Source organism: Oreochromis aureus, unplaced genomic scaffold (genome assembly GCF_013358895.1).
Source record: "Oreochromis aureus strain Israel breed Guangdong unplaced genomic scaffold, ZZ_aureus HiC_scaffold_59, whole genome shotgun sequence".
Classification (NCBI taxonomy): Eukaryota; Metazoa; Chordata; class Actinopteri; order Cichliformes; family Cichlidae; genus Oreochromis; species Oreochromis aureus.
The window spans coordinates 176,590-192,995 of record NW_024108957.1 but is presented as its reverse complement, the minus strand read 5'-3'; the positions used below and the strand labels follow the sequence as shown (position 1 = coordinate 192,995).

Here is a 16,406-nt window from a genome sequence, read left to right as displayed (position 1 = left end):
GCCTGAAGCCGCGAACGTCCTCTCCTCCAGTCACCCCTTTCCTGTCAAAGTGGAGCTCTGGAGCAGAGCAGGCGGGCCTGAGATCTGCCGCTTCAGCCAAGCAAACAGGGCCTACCGTGGACCGGAAGCCAGGGGACGAGCAGTCACTGTGGCTTCCTGCGAGGCAAAAAAACACACACTCTGGCTTCTCTTCATAACGTACAAGTCTTTCGCCTTTTACTAAAGACTTCCGTGGAGAGCAGCGCTAAGGAGTTGCACCTATTTTTGGCAGGGTCTGCCGCCTGGCTGGGCCCTCTCCTCGTTGTTCAAAAGAAATAGCAGAAGAAAGCAGCGCAATTCAGGGAGCTCCGCAGGCCTCTGAGGTACTGTGGGTGGGCGGAGATTTGAAGCGGCTGCCCCCTGTGAGCACCGTCACAAGCGAGAAGTGTCCCGAGAAGGCGGCTCAGCCAGGAACCCGTAGCAGGCCATCGCTTCTCGGCCTTTTGGCTAAGATCAAGTGTAGTATCTGTTCTTATCAGTTTAATATCTGATACGCCCCCGATTCGGGGCAACGATAAACGCATTTTTAGAACAGGGAGCTGAATAAGGGCTCGCTCCGTTCGCTCCACGCATCGACCCGGTATTGCAGCGCCCCGGGAACGGTGCCCCTTTGCTGACCTTGTGCAAAAGCAAGAATGCCAAACAAATTAACATCTGCCAGAGAAGAGCCAGAAAGCAGCCTGAAGCGGCGAACATGCTCTCCAGTCACGCCTCTCCTGTCAAAGTGGAGCTCTGGAGCAGAGCAGAAGCAGGCGCGGCCTGAGAAATGCCGCTTTAGCCAAGCAAACAGGGCCTACCGTGACGAGGCGAAAGAAACACACACTCTGGCTTCTCTTCATAACGTACAAACAGAAGAAATGAAGGTCTACCAAGCCCAGGGCCAGAAAGCAGCCTGAAGCCGCAAAAGTCCTCTCCAGTCACCCCTTTCCTGTCAAAGTGGAGCTCTGGAGCAGAGCAGAAGCAGGGGCCTGAGAAATGCCGCTCGGCCAAGCAAGCAAACAGGGTCTACCGTGACGAGGCGAAAGAAACACACACTCTGGCTTCTCTTCATACAAACCAAAGAAATGAAGGTCTGCCAAGCCCAGGGCCAGAAAAAGAAATGAAGGTCTCTCCAAGCCCTTTCCCAGAAAGCAGCCTGAAGCCGCGAACACACCCTCTCCAGTCACCCCTTTCCTGTCAAAGTGGAGATCTGGCCAAGCCAGAAAAATAGGGCCCTCTCCAGTCACCCCTTTCCTGTCAAAGTGGAGATCTGGCCAAGCAAATAGGGCCCTACCGTGACGAGAGAAAGAAACACACACTCTGGCTTCTCTTCATAACGCATACAAGCCAAAGAAATGAAGGTCTGCCAAGCCCAGGGCCAGAAAGCAGCCTGAAGCCGCGAACGTCCTCTCCAGTCACCCCTTTCCTGTCAAAGTGGAGCTCTGGAGCAGAGCAGGCGGGGCCTGAGATCTGCCGCTTCAGCCAAGCAAACAGGGCCTACCGTGACGCCGGAAGCCGGGACGAGCAGTCACTGCGGCTTCCTGCGAGGCAAAAAGAAACACACACTCTGGCTTCTCTTCATAACGCAAGTCTTTCGCCTTTTACTAAAGACTTCCGTGGAGAGCAGCGCTAAAGAGTTGCACCTATTTTTGGCAGGGTCTGCCGTCTGGCTGGGCCCTCTCCTCGTTGTTCAAAAGAAATAACAGAAGAAAGCAAGCAGCGCAATTCCAGGGAGCTCCGCAGGCCTCTGAGGTACTGTGGGTGGGCGGAGATTTGAAGCGGCTGCCTCCCTGTGAGCACCGTCACAAGCGAGAAGTGTCCCGAGAAGGCGGCTCAGCCAGGAACCCGTAGCAGGCCATCGCCGGCCTTTTGGCTAAGATCAAGTGTAGTATCTGTTCTTATCAGTTTAATATCTGATACGCCCGATTCGGGGCAACGATAAACGCATTTTTAGAACAGGGAGCTGAATAAGGGGCTCGCTCCGTTCGCTCCACGCATCGACCGGTATTGCAGCGCCTCCGGGAAACGGTGCCCCTTTGCTGACCTTGTGCAAAAGCAAGAATGCCAAACAAATTAACATCTGCCAGAGAAGAGCCAGAAAGCAGCCTGAAGCGGCGAACATGCTCTCCAGTCACGCCTCTCCTGTCAAAGTGGAGCTCTGGAGCAGAGCAGAAGCAGGCGCTGCCTGAGAAATGCCCGCTTAGCCAAGCAAACAGGGCCTACCGTGACGAGGCGAAAAGAAACACACACTCTGGCTTCTCTTCATAACGCATACAAACCAAAGAAATGAAGGTCTGCCAAGCCCAGGGCCAGAAAGCAGCCTGAAGCCGCAAGAAAGTCCTCTCCAGTCAGTCCCCTTTCCTGTCAAAGTGGAGCTCTGAGCAGAGCAGAAGCAGGCGTGCCTGAGATCTGCCGCCTCAGCCAAGCAAACAGGGCCTACCGTGACGAGGCGAAAAACACACACTCTGGCTTCTCTTCATAACGTACAAACCAAAGAAATGAAGGTCTGCCAAGCCCAGGGCCAGAAAGCAGCCTGAAGTCCGCGAACGACGCCTCTCCAGTCACCCCTTTCCTGTCCTGTCAAAAGTGGAGATCTGGCCTGAGAGAAAGCAGCATACAGGGCCTACCGTGACGAGGCGAAAGAAACACACACTCTGGCTTCTCTTCATAACGTACAAGCCAAAGAAATGAAGGTCTGCCAAGCCCAGGGCCAGAAAGCAGCCTGAAGTCGCTCGGCGCCCCTCTCCAGTCACCCCTTTCCTGTCAAAGTGGAGCTCTGGCCAAGCAAATAGGGCCTACCGTGACGAGGCAGCCTGAAGTAAAGAAACACACACTCTGGCTTCTCTTCATAACGCATACAAACCAAAGAAATGAAGGTCTGCCAAGCGCAGGGCCAGAAAGCAGCCTGAAGCAAACAGAACGTCCTCTCCAGTCACCCCTTTCCTGTCAAAGTGGAGATCTGGCCAAGCAAATAGGGCCTACCGTGACGAGGCAAAGTGGAGAAAAAACACACACACTCTGAAAAACACACCTTCTCTTCATAACGTACAAGCCAAAGAAATGAAGGTCTGCTGCCCAAGCCCAGGGCCAGAAAGCAGCCTGAAGCCATGAACGTCCTCTCCAGTCACCCCTTTCCTGTCAAAGTGGAGCTCTGGAGCAGAGCAGGCGGGCCTGAGATCTGCCGCTTCAGCCAAGCAAACAGGGCCTACCGTGACGCCGGAAGCCGGGACGAGCAGTCACTGCGGCTTCCTGCGAGGCAAAAGAAACACACACTCTGGCTTCTCTTCATAACGTACAAGTCTTTCGCCTTTTACTAAAGACTTCCGTGGAGAGCAGCGTTAAAGAGTTGCACCTATTTTTGGCAGGGTCTGCCGTCTGGCTGGGCCCTCTCCTCGTTGTTCAAAAGAAATAACAGAAGAAAGCAGCGCGCAATTCCAGGGAGCTCCGCAGGCCTCTGAGGTACTGTGGGTGGGCGGAGATTTGAAGCGGCTGCCTCCCTGTGAGCACCGTCACAAGCGAGAAGTGTCCCGAGAAGGCGGCTCAGCCAGGAACCCGTAGCAGGCCATCGCTTCTCGGCCTTTTGGCTAAGATCAAGTGTAGTATCTGTTCTTATCAGTTTAATATCTGATACGCCCCCGATTCGGGGGCAACGTATTAAACGCATTTTTAGAACAGGGAGCTGAATAAGGGGCTCGCTCCGTTCGCTCCACGCATCGACCGGTATTGCAGCGCCCCGGGAACGGTGCCCCTTTGCTGACCTTGTGCAAAAGCAAGAATGCCAAACAAATTAACATCTGCCAGAGAAGAGCCAGAAAGCAGCCTGAAGCGGCGAACATGCTCTCCAGTCACGCCTCTCCTGTCAAAGTGGAGCTCTGGAGCAGAGCAGAAGCAGGCGCGGCCTGAGAAATGCCGCTTTAGCCAAGCAAACAGGGCCTACCGTGACGGCGAAAAAACACACACTCTGGCTTCTCTTCATAACGTACAAACCAAAGAAATGAAGGTCTACCAAGCCCAGGGCCAGAAAGCAGCCTGAAGCCGCGAAACGTCCTCTCCAGTCACCCCTTTCCTGTCAAAGTGGAGATCAGAGCAAGAAGCAGCTGCCTGAGAAATGCCGCTCAAGCCAAGCAAACAGGGCCTACCGTGACGAGGCGAAAGAAACACACACTCTGGCTTCTCTTCATAACGTACAAACCAAAGAAATGAAGGTCTGCCAAGCCCAGGGCCAGAAAGCAGCCTGAAGCCTGAAGTCCTCCAGTCAACGTCCTCTCCAGTCACCCCTTTCCTGTCAAAGTGGAGCTCTGGCCAAGCAAATAGGGCCTACCGTGATCTGGCCAAGGGCCTACCGTGACGAGGAAAGAAACACACACTCTGGCTTCTCTTCATAACGTACAAGCCAAAGAAATGAAGGTCTGCCAAGCAGGGCCAGAAAGCAGCCTGAAGTCGCGAACGTCCTCTCCAGTCACCCCTTTCCTGTCAAAGTGGAGCTCTGGAGCAGAGCAGGCGGGCCTGAGATCTGCCGCTTCAGCCAAGCAAACAGGGCCTACCGTGACGCCGAAGCCGGGACGAGCAGTCACTGCGGCTTCCTGCTGCGAGGCAAAAGAAACACACACTCTGGCTTCTCTTCATAACGTACAAGTCTTTCGCCTTTTACTAAAGACTTCCGTGGAGAGCAGCGTTAAAGAGTTGCACCTATTTTTGGCAGGGTCTGCCGTCTGGCTGGGCCCTCTCCTCGTTGTTCAAAAGAAATAACAGAAGAAAGCAGCGCGCAATTCCAGGAGCTCCGCAGGCCTCTGAGGTACTGTGGGTGGGCGGAGATTTGAAGCGGCTGCCTCCCTGTGAGCACCGCCACAAGCGAGAAGTGTCCCGAGAAGGCGGCTCAGCCAGGAACCCGTAGCAGGCCATCGCTTCTCGGCCTTTTGGCTAAGATCAAGTGTAGTATCTGTTCTTATCAGTTTAATATCTGATACGCCCGATTCGGGGCAACGATAAACGCATTTTAGAACAGGGAGCTGAATAAGGGGCTCGCTCCGTTCGCTCCACGCATCGATCGACCGGTATTGCAGCGCCCGGGAACGGTGCCCCTTTGCTGACCTTGTGCAAAAGCAAGAATGCCAAACAAATTAACATCTGCCAGAGAAGAGCCAGAAAGCAGCCTGAAGCGGCGAACATCCTCTCCAGTCACGCCTCTCCTGTCAAAGTGGAGCTCTGGAGCAGAGCAGAAGCAGGCGCGGCCTGAGAAATGCCGCTTCAGCCAAGCAAACAGGGCCTACCGTGACGAGGCGAAAGAAACACACACTCTGGCTTCTCTTCATAACGTACAAACCAAAGAAATGAAGGTCTGCCAAGCCCAGGGCCAGAAAGCAGCCTGAAGTCATGAACGTCCTCTCCAGTCACCCCTTTCCTGTCAAAGTGGAGATCTGGCCAAGCAAATAGGGCCTACCGTGACGAGGCGAAAGAAACACACACTCTGGCTTCTCTTCATAACGTACAAGCCAAAGAAATGAAGGTCTGAAGGCCAGAAAGCAGCCTGAAGCCCAGGGCCAGAAAGCAGCCTGAAGCCGTGAACGCCCTCTCCAGTCACCTTTCCTTTGAAGGTCTGTCAAAGCCTGGAGATCGAACGTCCTCTCCAGCCAAGCAAAACAAGGGCCTACCGTGTGACGAGGCGAAAGAAACACACACTCTGGCTTCTCTTCATAACGTACAAGCCAAAGAAATGAAGGTCTGCCAAGCCCAGGGCCAGAAAGCAGCCTGAAGCATGAACGTCCTCTCCAGTCACCCCTTTCCTGTCAAAGTGGAGCTCTGGAGCAGAGCAGGCGGGGCCTGAGATCTGCCGCTTCAGCCAAGCAAACAGGGCCTACCGTGACGCGGAAGCCGGGACGAGCAGTCACTGCGGCTTCCTGCGAGGCAAAAAGAAACACACACTCTGGCTTCTCTTCATAACGTACAAGTCTTTCGCCTTTTACTAAAGACTTCCGTGGAGAGCAGCGCTAAGGAGTTGCACCTATTTTTGGCAGGGTCTGGCTGGCTGGGCCCTCTCCTCGTTGTTCAAAAGAAATAACAGAAGAAAGCAGCGCGCAATTCCAGGGAGCTCATGAGGCCTCTGAGGTACTGTGGGTGGGCGGAGATTTGAAGCGGCTGCCCCCTGTGAGCACCGCCACAAGCGAGAAGTGTCCCGAGGCGGGCTCAGCCAGGAACCCGTAGCAGGCCATCGCTTCTCGGCCTTTTGGCTAAGATCAAGTGTAGTATCTGTTCTTATCAGTTTAATATCTGATACGCCCCGATTCGGGGCAACGTGTTAAACGCATTTTTAGAACAGGGAGCTGAATAAGGGCTCGCTCCGTTCGCTGCCACGCATCGACGAGCCCGGTATTGCAGCGCCTCCGGAACGGTGCCCCTTTGCTGACCTTGTGCAAAAGCAAGAATGCCAAACAAATTAACATCTGCCAGAGAAGAGCCAGAAAGCAGCCTGAAGCGGCGAACATGCTCTCCAGTCACGCCTCTCCTGTCAAAGTGGAGCTCTGGAGCAGAGCAGAAGCAGGCGCGGCCTGAGAAATGCCGCCTCGGCCAAGCAAACAGGGTCTACCGTGACGAGGCGAAAGAAACACACACTCTGGCTTCTCTTCATAACGTACAAACAGAAGAAATGAAGGTCTACCAAGCCCAGGGCCAGAAAGCAGCCTGAAGCAGCGCGTCTCTCCAGTCCAGTCACCCCTTTCCTGTCAAAGTGGAGCTCAGAGCAGCCAGAAATGCCGGCCAAGCAAACAGCAGGCGTGGCGAGTGAAAAGAAACACACACTCTGGCTTCTCTTCATAAGCCAAAAGCAAACAGGGCCCCAGGGCCAGAAAGCAGCCTGACCATGCGCCTCTCCAGTCACCCTTTCCTGTCAAAGTGGAGCTCGAGGCGAAAGAAACAACACTCTGGCTAAGAAACACACACTCTGGCTTCTCTTCATAACGTACAAACCAAAGAAATGAAGGTCTGCCAAGCCCAGGGCCAGAAAGCAGCCTGAAGCATGAACGTCCTCTCCAGTCACCCTTTCCTGTCAAAGTGGAGCTCTGGCCAAGCAAATAGGGCCTACCGTGACGAGGCGAAGAAACACACACTCTGGCTTCTCTTCATAACGTACAAACCAAAGAAATGAAGGTCTGCCAAGCCCAGGGCCAGAAAGCAGCCTGAAGCCATGAACGTCCTCTCCAGTCACCCCTTTCCTGTCAAAGTGGAGATCTGGCCAAGCAAATAGGGCCTACCGTGCCTACCGTGACGAGGGAAAGAAACACACACTCTGGCTTCTCTTCATAACGTACAAGCCAAAGAAATGAAGGTCTGCCAAGCCCAGGGCCAGAAAGCAGCCTGAAGCATGAACATCCTCTCCAGTCACCCCTTTCCTGTCAAAGTGGAGCTCTGGAGCAGAGCAGGCGGGCCTGAGATCTGCCGCTTCAGCCAAGCAAACAGGGCCTACCGTGGACGCCGGAAGCCGGGACGAGCAGTCACTGCGGCTTCCTGCGAGGCAAGCAAAAAACACACACTCTGGCTTCTCTTCATAACGTACAAGTCTTTCGCCTTTTACTAAAGACTTCCGTGGAGAGCAGCGCTAAAGAGTTGCACCTATTTTTGGCAGGGTCTGCCGTCTGGCTGGGCCCTCTCCTCGTTGTTCAAAAGAAATAACAGAAGAAAGCAGCGCAATTCCAGGAGCTCCGCAGGCCTCTGAGGTACTGTGGGTGGGCGGAGATTTGAAGCGGCTGCCTCCTGTGAGCACCGCCACTGGCGAGAAGTGTCCCGAGAAGGCGGCTCAGCCAGGAACCCGTAGCAGGCCATCGCTTCTCGGCCTTTTGGCTAAGATCAAGTGTAGTATCTGTTCTTATCAGTTTAATATCTGATACGCCCCGATTCGGGGCAACGATAAACCCATTTTTAGAACAGGGAGCTGAATAAGGGGCTCGCTCCGTTCGCTCCCACGCATCGACCCGGTATTGCAGCGCCTCGGGAACGGTGCCCCTTTGCTGACCTTGTGCAAAAGCAAGAATGCCAAACAAATTAACATCTGCCAGAGAAGAGCCAGAAAGCAGCCTGAAAGCGCGAACATCCTCTCCAGTCACGCCTCTCCTGTCAAAGTGGAGCTCTGGAGCAGAGCAGAGACAGGCGCGCCTGAGAAATGCCGCTTCAGCCAAGCAAACAGGGCCTACCGTGACGTGGCGAAAGAAACACACACTCTGGCTTCTCTTCATAACGTACAAACCAAAGAAATGAAGGTCTGCCAAGCCCAGGGCCAGAAAGCAGCCTGAAGCCATGAACGTCCTCTCCAGTCACCCCTTTCCTGTCAAAGTGGAGATCTGGCAAGCAAATAGGGCCTACCGTGACGAGGCGAAAGAAAAACACACACTCTGGCTTCTCTTCATAACGTACAAGCCAAAGAAATGAAGGTCTGCCAAGCCCAGGGCCAGAAAGCAGCCTGAAGCCATGAACATCCTCTCCAGTCACCCTTTCCTGTCAAAGTGGAGCTCTGGCCAAGCAAAGCAGGCTACCGGGCCTGAGGCGAAAGAAACACACTCTGGCTTCTCTTCCAACGTACAAGCCAAACAGCCCAGGGCCAGAAAGCAGCCCGTCCTCTCCAGTCACCCCTTTCCTGTCAAAGTGGAGCTCTGGAGCAGAGCAGTCACCGCTCAGCCAAGCAAACTTCCGGGACGAGCAGTCAAGGCAAAAGAAACACACTCTGGCTTCTCTTCATAACGTACAAGTCTTTCGCCTTTTACTAAAGACTTCCGTGGAGAGCAGCGCTAAAGAGTTGCACCTATTTTTGGCAGGGTCTGGTCTGGCTGGGCCCTCTCCTCGTTGTTCAAAAGAAATAACAGAAGAAAGCAGCAGCGCAATTCCAGGGAGCTCCGCAGGCCTCTGAGGTACTGTGGGTGGGCGGAGATTTGAAGCGGCTGCCTCCCTGTGAGCACCGTCACAAGCGAGAAGTGTCCCGAGAAGGCGGCTCAGCCAGGAACCCGTAGCAGGCCATCGCTCGGCCTTTTGGCTAAGATCAAGTGTAGTATCTGTTCTTATCAGTTTAATATCTGATACGCCCCGATTCGGGGCAACGATAAACCCATTTTTAGAACAGGGAGCTGAATAAGGGCTCGCTCCGTTCGCTCCACGCATCGACCGGTATTGCAGCGCCCGGGAACGGTGCCCCTTTGCTGACCTTGTGCAAAAGCAAGAATGCCAAACAAATTAACATCTGCCAGAGAAGAGCCAGAAAGCAGCCTGAAGCCGCGAACATCCTCTCCAGTCACGCCTCTCCTGTCAAAGTGGAGCTCTGGAGCAGAGCAGAAGCAGGCGCAGGGCCTGAGAAATGCCGCTTCAGCCAAGCAAACAGGGCCTACCGTGACGAGGCGAAAGAAACACACACTCTGGCTTCTCTTCTCTTCATGAAGGTCTACAAACCAAAGAAATGAAGGTCTGCCAAGCCCAGGGCCAGAAAGCAGCCTGAAGTCAGCGAACACACCCTCTCCAGTCACCCCTTTCCTGTCAAAGTGTCGTCCTCTCCAGACCCCTTTCCTGTCAAAGTGGAGATCTGGCCAAGCAAATAGGGCCTACCGTGACGAGGCGAAGAAACACACACTCTGGCTTCTCTTCATAACGTACAAGCCAAAGAAATGAAGGTCTGCCAAGCCCAGGGCCAGAAAGCAGCCTGAAGCGCGAACGTCCTCTCCAGTCACCCCTTTCCTGTCAAAGTGGAGCTCTGGAGCAGAGCAGGGGGCCTGAGATCTGCCGCTTCAGCCAAGCAAACAGGGCCTACCGTGACGCCTGGGAAGCCGGGACGAGCAGTCACTGCGGCTTCCCGGCGAGGCAGGCAAAACACACACTCTGGCTTCTCTTCATAACGTACAAGTCTTTCGCTTTTACTAAAGACTTCCGTGGAGAGCAGCGCTAAGGAGTTGCACCTATTTTTGGCAGGGTCTGCCGTCTGGCTGGGCCCTCTCCTCGTTGTTCAAAAGAAATAACAGAAGAAAGCAGCGCAATTCCAGGGAGCTCCATGAGGCCTCTGAGGTACTGTGGGTGGGCGGAGATTTGAAGCGGCTGCCTCCCTGTGAGCACCGCCACTGGCGAGAAGTGTCCCGAGAAGGCGGCTCAGCCAGGAACCCGTAGCAGGCCATCGCTTCTCGGCCTTTTGGCTAAGATCAAGTGTAGTATCTGTTCTTATCAGTTTGCACTTGTTTCTCGGCCGTGGCTAAGACTGCGATCGTCTCCTTCGGGTGCTTGGTCTACTAAAAGAATCAAGAAACTACTTCGGGTTTCCCTTCACTTTGAAGGTAAGTTTTGTTACTGTTTGCCTTTTTTTGAAAATATTCTCTGTTTGTGTCTTGTTTTGTCTTTTAAAGGCATCTGTTAGCTGTGTGGTGCCTCCACCATGGCGGCCTACCATGCCGGCATGCGGAGGCACCACAGTGTGCGATTTAGCTTAATTAGAAATGAAGGAGAGTTGCCAAAGATGTCTAGATTGGATTTTTCCAGGAAATTGATTCAACAGGTGTTGGGGTTCTCACCAAATGACCTGAACTGTATCCTGACCCTCCCATTCAACAAAGGTTTTGACGTGAGCTTTTGCTCAAGCGCTTATCTGGAGGATTTCTGGATAAGGTATGAGAATGTGAAACCGCAATTTAAAGAATTTGTTGTTGAGAAACTGACTGACAACACCTTGAAAACGGTGATTGTTAGAATGTTTAATGAAACTATTAGTGCTCAAGACATTTGCTTGTGGCTGGGAAGATACTGCACAGTGAAAGGGCAGGCTATGAAGGTGAGGGATGTGGACGGAATCTGGAACTGTGCATGGAAGGTCCCCATACAGCAATGGGAAGACCCCCATGGGTTTCGGGGCCTGAAACATCTCCCATCTATGATAGTCTTGGGGGACAATAGAGGCTACATTCACTACCAGGGGCAGCCAAAGCTCTGTCGGAGGTGTGGGGAGCATGGGCACTTGGTGGAAGCATGTGAGGAAATCATTTGTGGGAAATGTAAGGAAAGAGGACATACGTATGCTGAATGTAGAAATGACCGTAAGTGTAATTTGTGTGGAGGAGAGGGGCATCTCTTTAGAAATTGCCCTAGGTCATTTGCAAACAAACTTAAGAGGACAAGCTTGATTGGAGAGCAAAACCTGAATGAAATAGGTAATGAGGAGGACCTGATTGATACAGCTGGGCCTGAAAATTTGATTTTGCTGCCAAAACCTGTGAGTGGAGGAGAGGAACAGGGGGAGGCGGGAAATGGGGAGGAGCATGGAGGGCCTGTCCTACCAGAAACCTTAGAGGAGGAGGTCGGACAGGTCGAAAGTGGAACACAAGGAGGTGGAAACACTTCAAGCGATAGCATCCAAGATCAGTCCCCCCCTGATACCCAGCTGGCAAAGAGAACTGCGGCAGAACTGTCCTCTGGGACAATTGTTTCAGGAAAGAGGGGAAGACTTGAAGTACCGTCAGGGAGTTCCTCTGGGGAGGACTCTAGGGTCTTCCCCTCTGGCTCGCCAAATGAGGTCTCCTTTCTTAATATAGTTTTGCAGTCAACCCCCAAAGATCGTATGGTTAATGCAGCTCTGCAGCAGAGGCCGTCTCCGAGAGTCCGTAAAGGGAATAGAGCATCAGCCCTCCCTCCAGAATCGTGTGAGGTGAAGGAAGAGCTCTGTTCACGAGAAATAAATTGATGTTAGGATCCTTGAAACCTGGGCTGAGTCTTTTCCCTGAGGAGAATTACCTCCCTTAACGTAAAATGATTAGTTTGCCTTTTGTCTTACCCCTTATGGCTCTTACCTTCTCAACTATAAATGTTAGAAGTGTTAGGACCAAAATGAGAGCCCAGAGTGTGTTATCCTTTCTAAATACTGTAACGCCGGATGTGATCTTACTTCAGGAATGTGCAATACCCTTTTAAAAGCTTATAACCAGTGGCAGGACATGTGGCCACAACCATCAATATGGAGTGGATCAAATGGGAATAAGAATGATGGAGTAGCCGTTTTGGTAAAAAACCCTTTGTGCTGGTAAAGGGGAGCACTGTGGTGAGGGAAGGAAGAGCACTTGTAGTTAATTTGAGTTATATGGACAAGGATTTTAACCTCTTGAATGTTTATGGGTTTAATGATAAACATGAAAGATATGACCTTTAGAGGAGCTGCAGCCCCATTTGTTGGGAAAGGTGCCTTTAGTATTTGGGGGATTTTAACTGTGTCCTAAGTAGAAAGGATAGGAAACGAGCCAGGCAAGATTTTAAAGTGGACAAGACGTCACTCTTATTACAGGGGATGGTTAGAGATTTTAAACTAACAGACTGTTTTGCAGTAATACACCCCAGGGAGGAGGGCTTCACCTGGTTTAGTGGGGATGGCTCTAGGGCCTCTCGCATTGACTATTTGTTTGTGAGAGATGTCTTGCCAACTGATGCTAGATTGATACCCGTTTTCTTTTCTGATCACATGATGCTGTCCAGCACTATCACTTTGGCATCGTGTGTGTGACGATGGGGAGAGGACTGTGGAGACTTAACTGCTCCTTGCTTGAGGACCAAAATTTGATCGGCCAGTATAAGGAGCGGTATCGTGAGTGGCAGACCCTCCAGGATTTTTATGAAACACGTGCAGAGTGGTGGGAAACGGTTAAAGAAAGGACACAGCTTTTTTTTAAACAGGCCGGGAAAAGGAAGAAGGCTGCTGAGAATAGACGCAGGATGGGGCTGCAGAAAAGACTACAGAGGTACTATCGTTTAAACCAATTGGGGATGGATTTTAATGACGAAATAAAAGAGGTCAAGGAGAAAATGCAGATAATTATGGATATAAAAAGTAGGGGGTTATTTTAAGAAGTAGGGAGAAAGAGAGAGATGAAGGTGAAAAATGCACAAGATATTTCTTCAAGAAAATTATGAGCAAATCTGGCTTCGTTGCACGACTAACAAACAAAGCCGGGCAAAAAGTTGAGACCACCGAGGAGATCATGCAAGTGATCGAAGATTATTATAAAGAGTTATATGGGAAAAAAAATGTTAATGAAGAGATTATTGCACAAACCTTGGAGTTTATCGACAAGACTGTTGAAGACAGTGGTTTATTGAGCCAAGGCTTTACATTGACTGAGCTCAATCAGTGTCTTAAGAGTTTTAAGAACGGAAGTCCCCAGGGATGGATGGACTCCGTGGAATTCTACCGGACTTTCTGGGACATTTTGGCCGTGGACCTACTTTTCTGTTTTATAGATTTTAGCCAACTTGACAGGCTGCCGGACAGTTTTAGAATAGGGTAGTCACTCTTGCTCACAAAGGTAAGGACAAGACCGACCTGAAAAATTGGAGACCAATTGCGCTCCTAAATTGCGACTGCAAGTTTTTAGCAAACTTTAGCAGCACGGATACGCCCTGTGCTAAGCCAGATAATTCACCCGGATCAAGCCTGTGCTGTTAAGGATAGGAAGATCACTGATAGCCTCGTATTGATCAGGGACACCATTTGTTTTGCGAGGATAGAAACATTCGCTAATTGTCTTAAACTTGGATTTTGAGAAAGCCTTTGATCGGATCTCGCATCAGTATCTCTTTAGAGTGCTGCAGAAAATGGGGTTTCCAGAGCAGTTTATTTCTTGGGTGAAACTGTTGTATAATGGGATCAGTAGTAGATTTGTCATTAATGGGATCTTGACTGGGGCGGTGGACTTACACTGCGGTGTTCGTCAGGGGTGTCCCCTATCTGCACTTCTTTATGTTATCGGCGTAGAACCACTAGCGCAGATCTTGAGAAGAGACAAAGGGATAAAGGGTTTGGAAGTACCAGGGAGTGGCGGACAAGTAGCAAAATGTGTCCTGTACATGGACGATATCAATATTTTGTGTACAGATCTGTCTTCGGTGAAAAGGACCTTTGAAGCGACTGACTGGTTCGGGAAGGCCTCGGCTTCCAAGCTTAATAAGAACAAGACTCAGGTACAATTTTATGGACCATGGGAGGCTACAGGTTTGACTGGGCTTGAGATGAATCTGACACAAAACGACCAGAGGATTTTAGGGATCAGGTTTGATAAGGAAGGAGGTGGCAAGACAAATTGGTCGGTAATTATAGGGAAAGTGAAGCAACAGCTGGGTTACTGGGGACTGAGAACGCTGACCTTGGAGGGCAAGGTGTTAATCATCAAGGCAGTGATTTTACCCCGACTTCTCTTAGTCAGCTCAGTCTTTATCCCTCCCAGAAAAGTGCTCTTAGAACTGGAACGAGCCATTTTCTACTTCTTATGGGGTTCTAAATGGGAGAGACTTAGAAGGAGACAATGAAGAAAATGAAGGAGAATGGAGGAAAGGGGTTCCAGACCTGTATCTGTTTGTAGGAAGTCTCTACACGAGCAGCCACCTGAGGCAGGCCACGGCCCGATCTAGTAACCCCAAAACGCAGGCATGGGTTAGATTTTGGGCTGGGAGCTACTTAAGACAGAGAAAATTGATACCGGTGGATTTAAAAGTGCCTGTCTCCTTTAGTCTCCCCCGGCCTATGCTGAGCTAAAGTCCTTTTAGTCTCCTTTAACTTGGAAAACGAAGACTTAAACATTTTAACTAAACACCGGTCTCTCATTTCTGTTGTGCAGGAGCGAGAAGCTGTGACTCCAGTCTTGTGCCTCTCGATTGGTGAAGCCACAGATGTGTGGCGATTGGTGAGCCGTCCCGTTCTTTCGCATAGGCTCCGGGATGTGTCCTGGATGGTGGCTCATGGGATCCTCCCAGTCAGGTCCGTGATGCACTCTCGGGCATGTCTGCAACAGCCATGTGTCCCCGGCCTGGTTGTGGCGCGCCTGAGTCGGTGAGGCACTTGCTCTGGGAGTGCAGCGCTGCCGTAGACCTGTGGGCAATGGCCGGCTCCTCGCAATTCCCGTACTTACCAGCAAGGGAGGTCCTAACAGCACAGTTAGTGCTCTATGGGGTGAGCCAGGGAGCAAAGGCACAAAGGAAAGACTTTGAGAAGCAGTGGCTGACTCGCTGCCATCAAAGACGCCATTTGGACCTCCAGAAACTTGCTGGTAAGCAAGCACATGCAGATCCCCGTGACTGCTCTCCGAATGGCGGCAGCAACAATAAAAGAGATCTGTGCTGCAAGCAGCAAGCCGTGGGAGCAGCCACAAAGAAGAATCGCCTCTGTGCCCATTCGGACGGAGGAGCCGTTGCCACACACAGGAGGTCAAAGCAGCAACGGCCTGGCTCTCTCGGGAGAGGCAGGTGGGAAGGAGCAAAGTGGTGAGGATGCCCCTGAGCACCAGGAGCTTGTGAAGAGACGGACGGCTTTTACAAATTGTTTTTATTGCTCCACTGCACTTTCTTTTAAGGAAGGGTGGGAAGAAATAAAAAAGTAATCTTTTAAACTGGGTGGAATTTGAATCTTATGAGATGACTGTGTTTGGTTTCTATGTTTGAGTGTCAATAAAACTTTTGAAAGAAAGCAAAAAAAAATCTGTTCTTATCAGTTTAATATCTGATACGCCCCGATTCAGCCAAGCAAGGGGCAACGTGAAAAGAAACAAACGCATTTTAGAACAGGGAGCTGAATAAGGGGCTCGCTCCGTTCGCTCCACCACGAGGCGACGACCGGTATTGCAAGCGCCGCCCGTGGGGAACGGTGCCCCTTTGCTGACCTTGTGCAAAAGCAAGAATGCCAAACAAATTAACATCTGCCAGAGAAGAGCCAGAAAGCAGCCTGAAGCCGCGAACATCCTCTCCAGTCTGCCCTCTCCTGTCAAAGTGGAGCTCTGGAGCAGAGCAGCAGAGCAGGCAGGCGCGGCCTGAGAAATGCCGCTCAGCCAAGCAAACAGGGCCTACCGCAATGACCCGAACAGGCGCTGAAAAGAAACACACACTCTGGCTTCTCTTCATAACGTACAAACCAAAGAAATGAAGGTCTGCCAAGCCCAGGGCCAGAAAGCAGCCTGAAGCCGCGAACGTCCTCTCCAGTCACCCCTTTCCTGTCAAAGTGGAGCTCTGGAGCAGAGCAGGCGGGGCCTGAGATCTGCCGCTTCAGCCAAGCAAACAGGGCCTACCGTGACGCCGAAGCCGGGACGAGCAGTCACTGCGGCTTCCTGCGAGAGCAAGAGCACGAAACAACACACTCTGGCTTCTCTTCATAACTAAACACAAGTCTTTCGCCTTTTACTAAAGACTTCCGTGGAGAGCAGCGCTAAGGAGTTGCACCTATTTTTGGCAGGGTCTGGCTGGGCCCTCTCCTCGTTGTTCAAAAGAAATAACAGAAGAAAGCAGCGCGCAATTCCAGGGAGCTCCGCAGGCCTCTGAGGTACTGTGGGTGGGCGGAGATTTGAAGCGGCTGCCTCCTGTGAGCACCGTCTGGCGCGAAGTGTCCCGAGAAGGCGGCTCAGCCAGGA

At 51.8% G+C, this 16,406-nt stretch overlaps 16 non-coding genes and 1 pseudogene across 16 annotated transcripts; all 17 read left to right on the top strand.

The window, feature by feature from the left end:
- Positions 1–175: 175 nt before the first annotated feature.
- LOC120437225 lies at positions 176–290 on the top strand. The gene has a single exon (XR_005610923.1). It is a non-coding gene; the product is annotated as a U5 spliceosomal RNA (small nuclear RNA).
- A 176-nt stretch (positions 291–466) lies between these two features.
- On the top strand, positions 467–652 carry LOC120437269. Its single transcript, XR_005610967.1, has one exon. It is a non-coding gene; the product is annotated as a U2 spliceosomal RNA (small nuclear RNA).
- A 928-nt stretch (positions 653–1,580) lies between these two features.
- On the top strand, positions 1,581–1,691 carry LOC120437244. The gene has a single exon (XR_005610943.1). It is a non-coding gene; the product is annotated as a U5 spliceosomal RNA (small nuclear RNA).
- A 179-nt stretch (positions 1,692–1,870) lies between these two features.
- Positions 1,871–2,057, top strand: LOC120437134. The gene has a single exon (XR_005610848.1). It is a non-coding gene; the product is annotated as a U2 spliceosomal RNA (small nuclear RNA).
- A 1,230-nt stretch (positions 2,058–3,287) lies between these two features.
- On the top strand, positions 3,288–3,400 carry LOC120437175. The gene has a single exon (XR_005610875.1). It is a non-coding gene; the product is annotated as a U5 spliceosomal RNA (small nuclear RNA).
- A 182-nt stretch (positions 3,401–3,582) lies between these two features.
- Positions 3,583–3,771, top strand: LOC120437245. Its single transcript, XR_005610944.1, has one exon. It is a non-coding gene; the product is annotated as a U2 spliceosomal RNA (small nuclear RNA).
- Positions 3,772–4,624: 853 nt separating this feature from the next.
- Positions 4,625–4,737, top strand: LOC120437174. Its single transcript, XR_005610874.1, has one exon. It is a non-coding gene; the product is annotated as a U5 spliceosomal RNA (small nuclear RNA).
- Positions 4,738–4,918: 181 nt separating this feature from the next.
- LOC120437133 lies at positions 4,919–5,104 on the top strand. Its single transcript, XR_005610847.1, has one exon. It is a non-coding gene; the product is annotated as a U2 spliceosomal RNA (small nuclear RNA).
- An 832-nt stretch (positions 5,105–5,936) lies between these two features.
- On the top strand, positions 5,937–6,052 carry LOC120437212. The gene has a single exon (XR_005610911.1). It is a non-coding gene; the product is annotated as a U5 spliceosomal RNA (small nuclear RNA).
- A 173-nt stretch (positions 6,053–6,225) lies between these two features.
- On the top strand, positions 6,226–6,417 carry LOC120437284. Its single transcript, XR_005610982.1, has one exon. It is a non-coding gene; the product is annotated as a U2 spliceosomal RNA (small nuclear RNA).
- A 1,123-nt stretch (positions 6,418–7,540) lies between these two features.
- On the top strand, positions 7,541–7,653 carry LOC120437202. Its single transcript, XR_005610901.1, has one exon. It is a non-coding gene; the product is annotated as a U5 spliceosomal RNA (small nuclear RNA).
- Positions 7,654–7,831: 178 nt separating this feature from the next.
- On the top strand, positions 7,832–8,018 carry LOC120437268. Its single transcript, XR_005610966.1, has one exon. It is a non-coding gene; the product is annotated as a U2 spliceosomal RNA (small nuclear RNA).
- Positions 8,019–8,723: 705 nt separating this feature from the next.
- LOC120437208 lies at positions 8,724–8,835 on the top strand. The gene has a single exon (XR_005610907.1). It is a non-coding gene; the product is annotated as a U5 spliceosomal RNA (small nuclear RNA).
- A 182-nt stretch (positions 8,836–9,017) lies between these two features.
- LOC120437136 lies at positions 9,018–9,197 on the top strand (annotated as a pseudogene).
- Positions 9,198–9,862: 665 nt separating this feature from the next.
- Positions 9,863–9,974, top strand: LOC120437247. Its single transcript, XR_005610947.1, has one exon. It is a non-coding gene; the product is annotated as a U5 spliceosomal RNA (small nuclear RNA).
- A 181-nt stretch (positions 9,975–10,155) lies between these two features.
- Positions 10,156–10,352, top strand: LOC120437158. The gene has a single exon (XR_005610865.1). It is a non-coding gene; the product is annotated as a U2 spliceosomal RNA (small nuclear RNA).
- Positions 10,353–16,132: 5,780 nt separating this feature from the next.
- LOC120437246 lies at positions 16,133–16,247 on the top strand. The gene has a single exon (XR_005610945.1). It is a non-coding gene; the product is annotated as a U5 spliceosomal RNA (small nuclear RNA).
- The last annotated feature ends 159 nt before the right edge of the window (positions 16,248–16,406 follow it).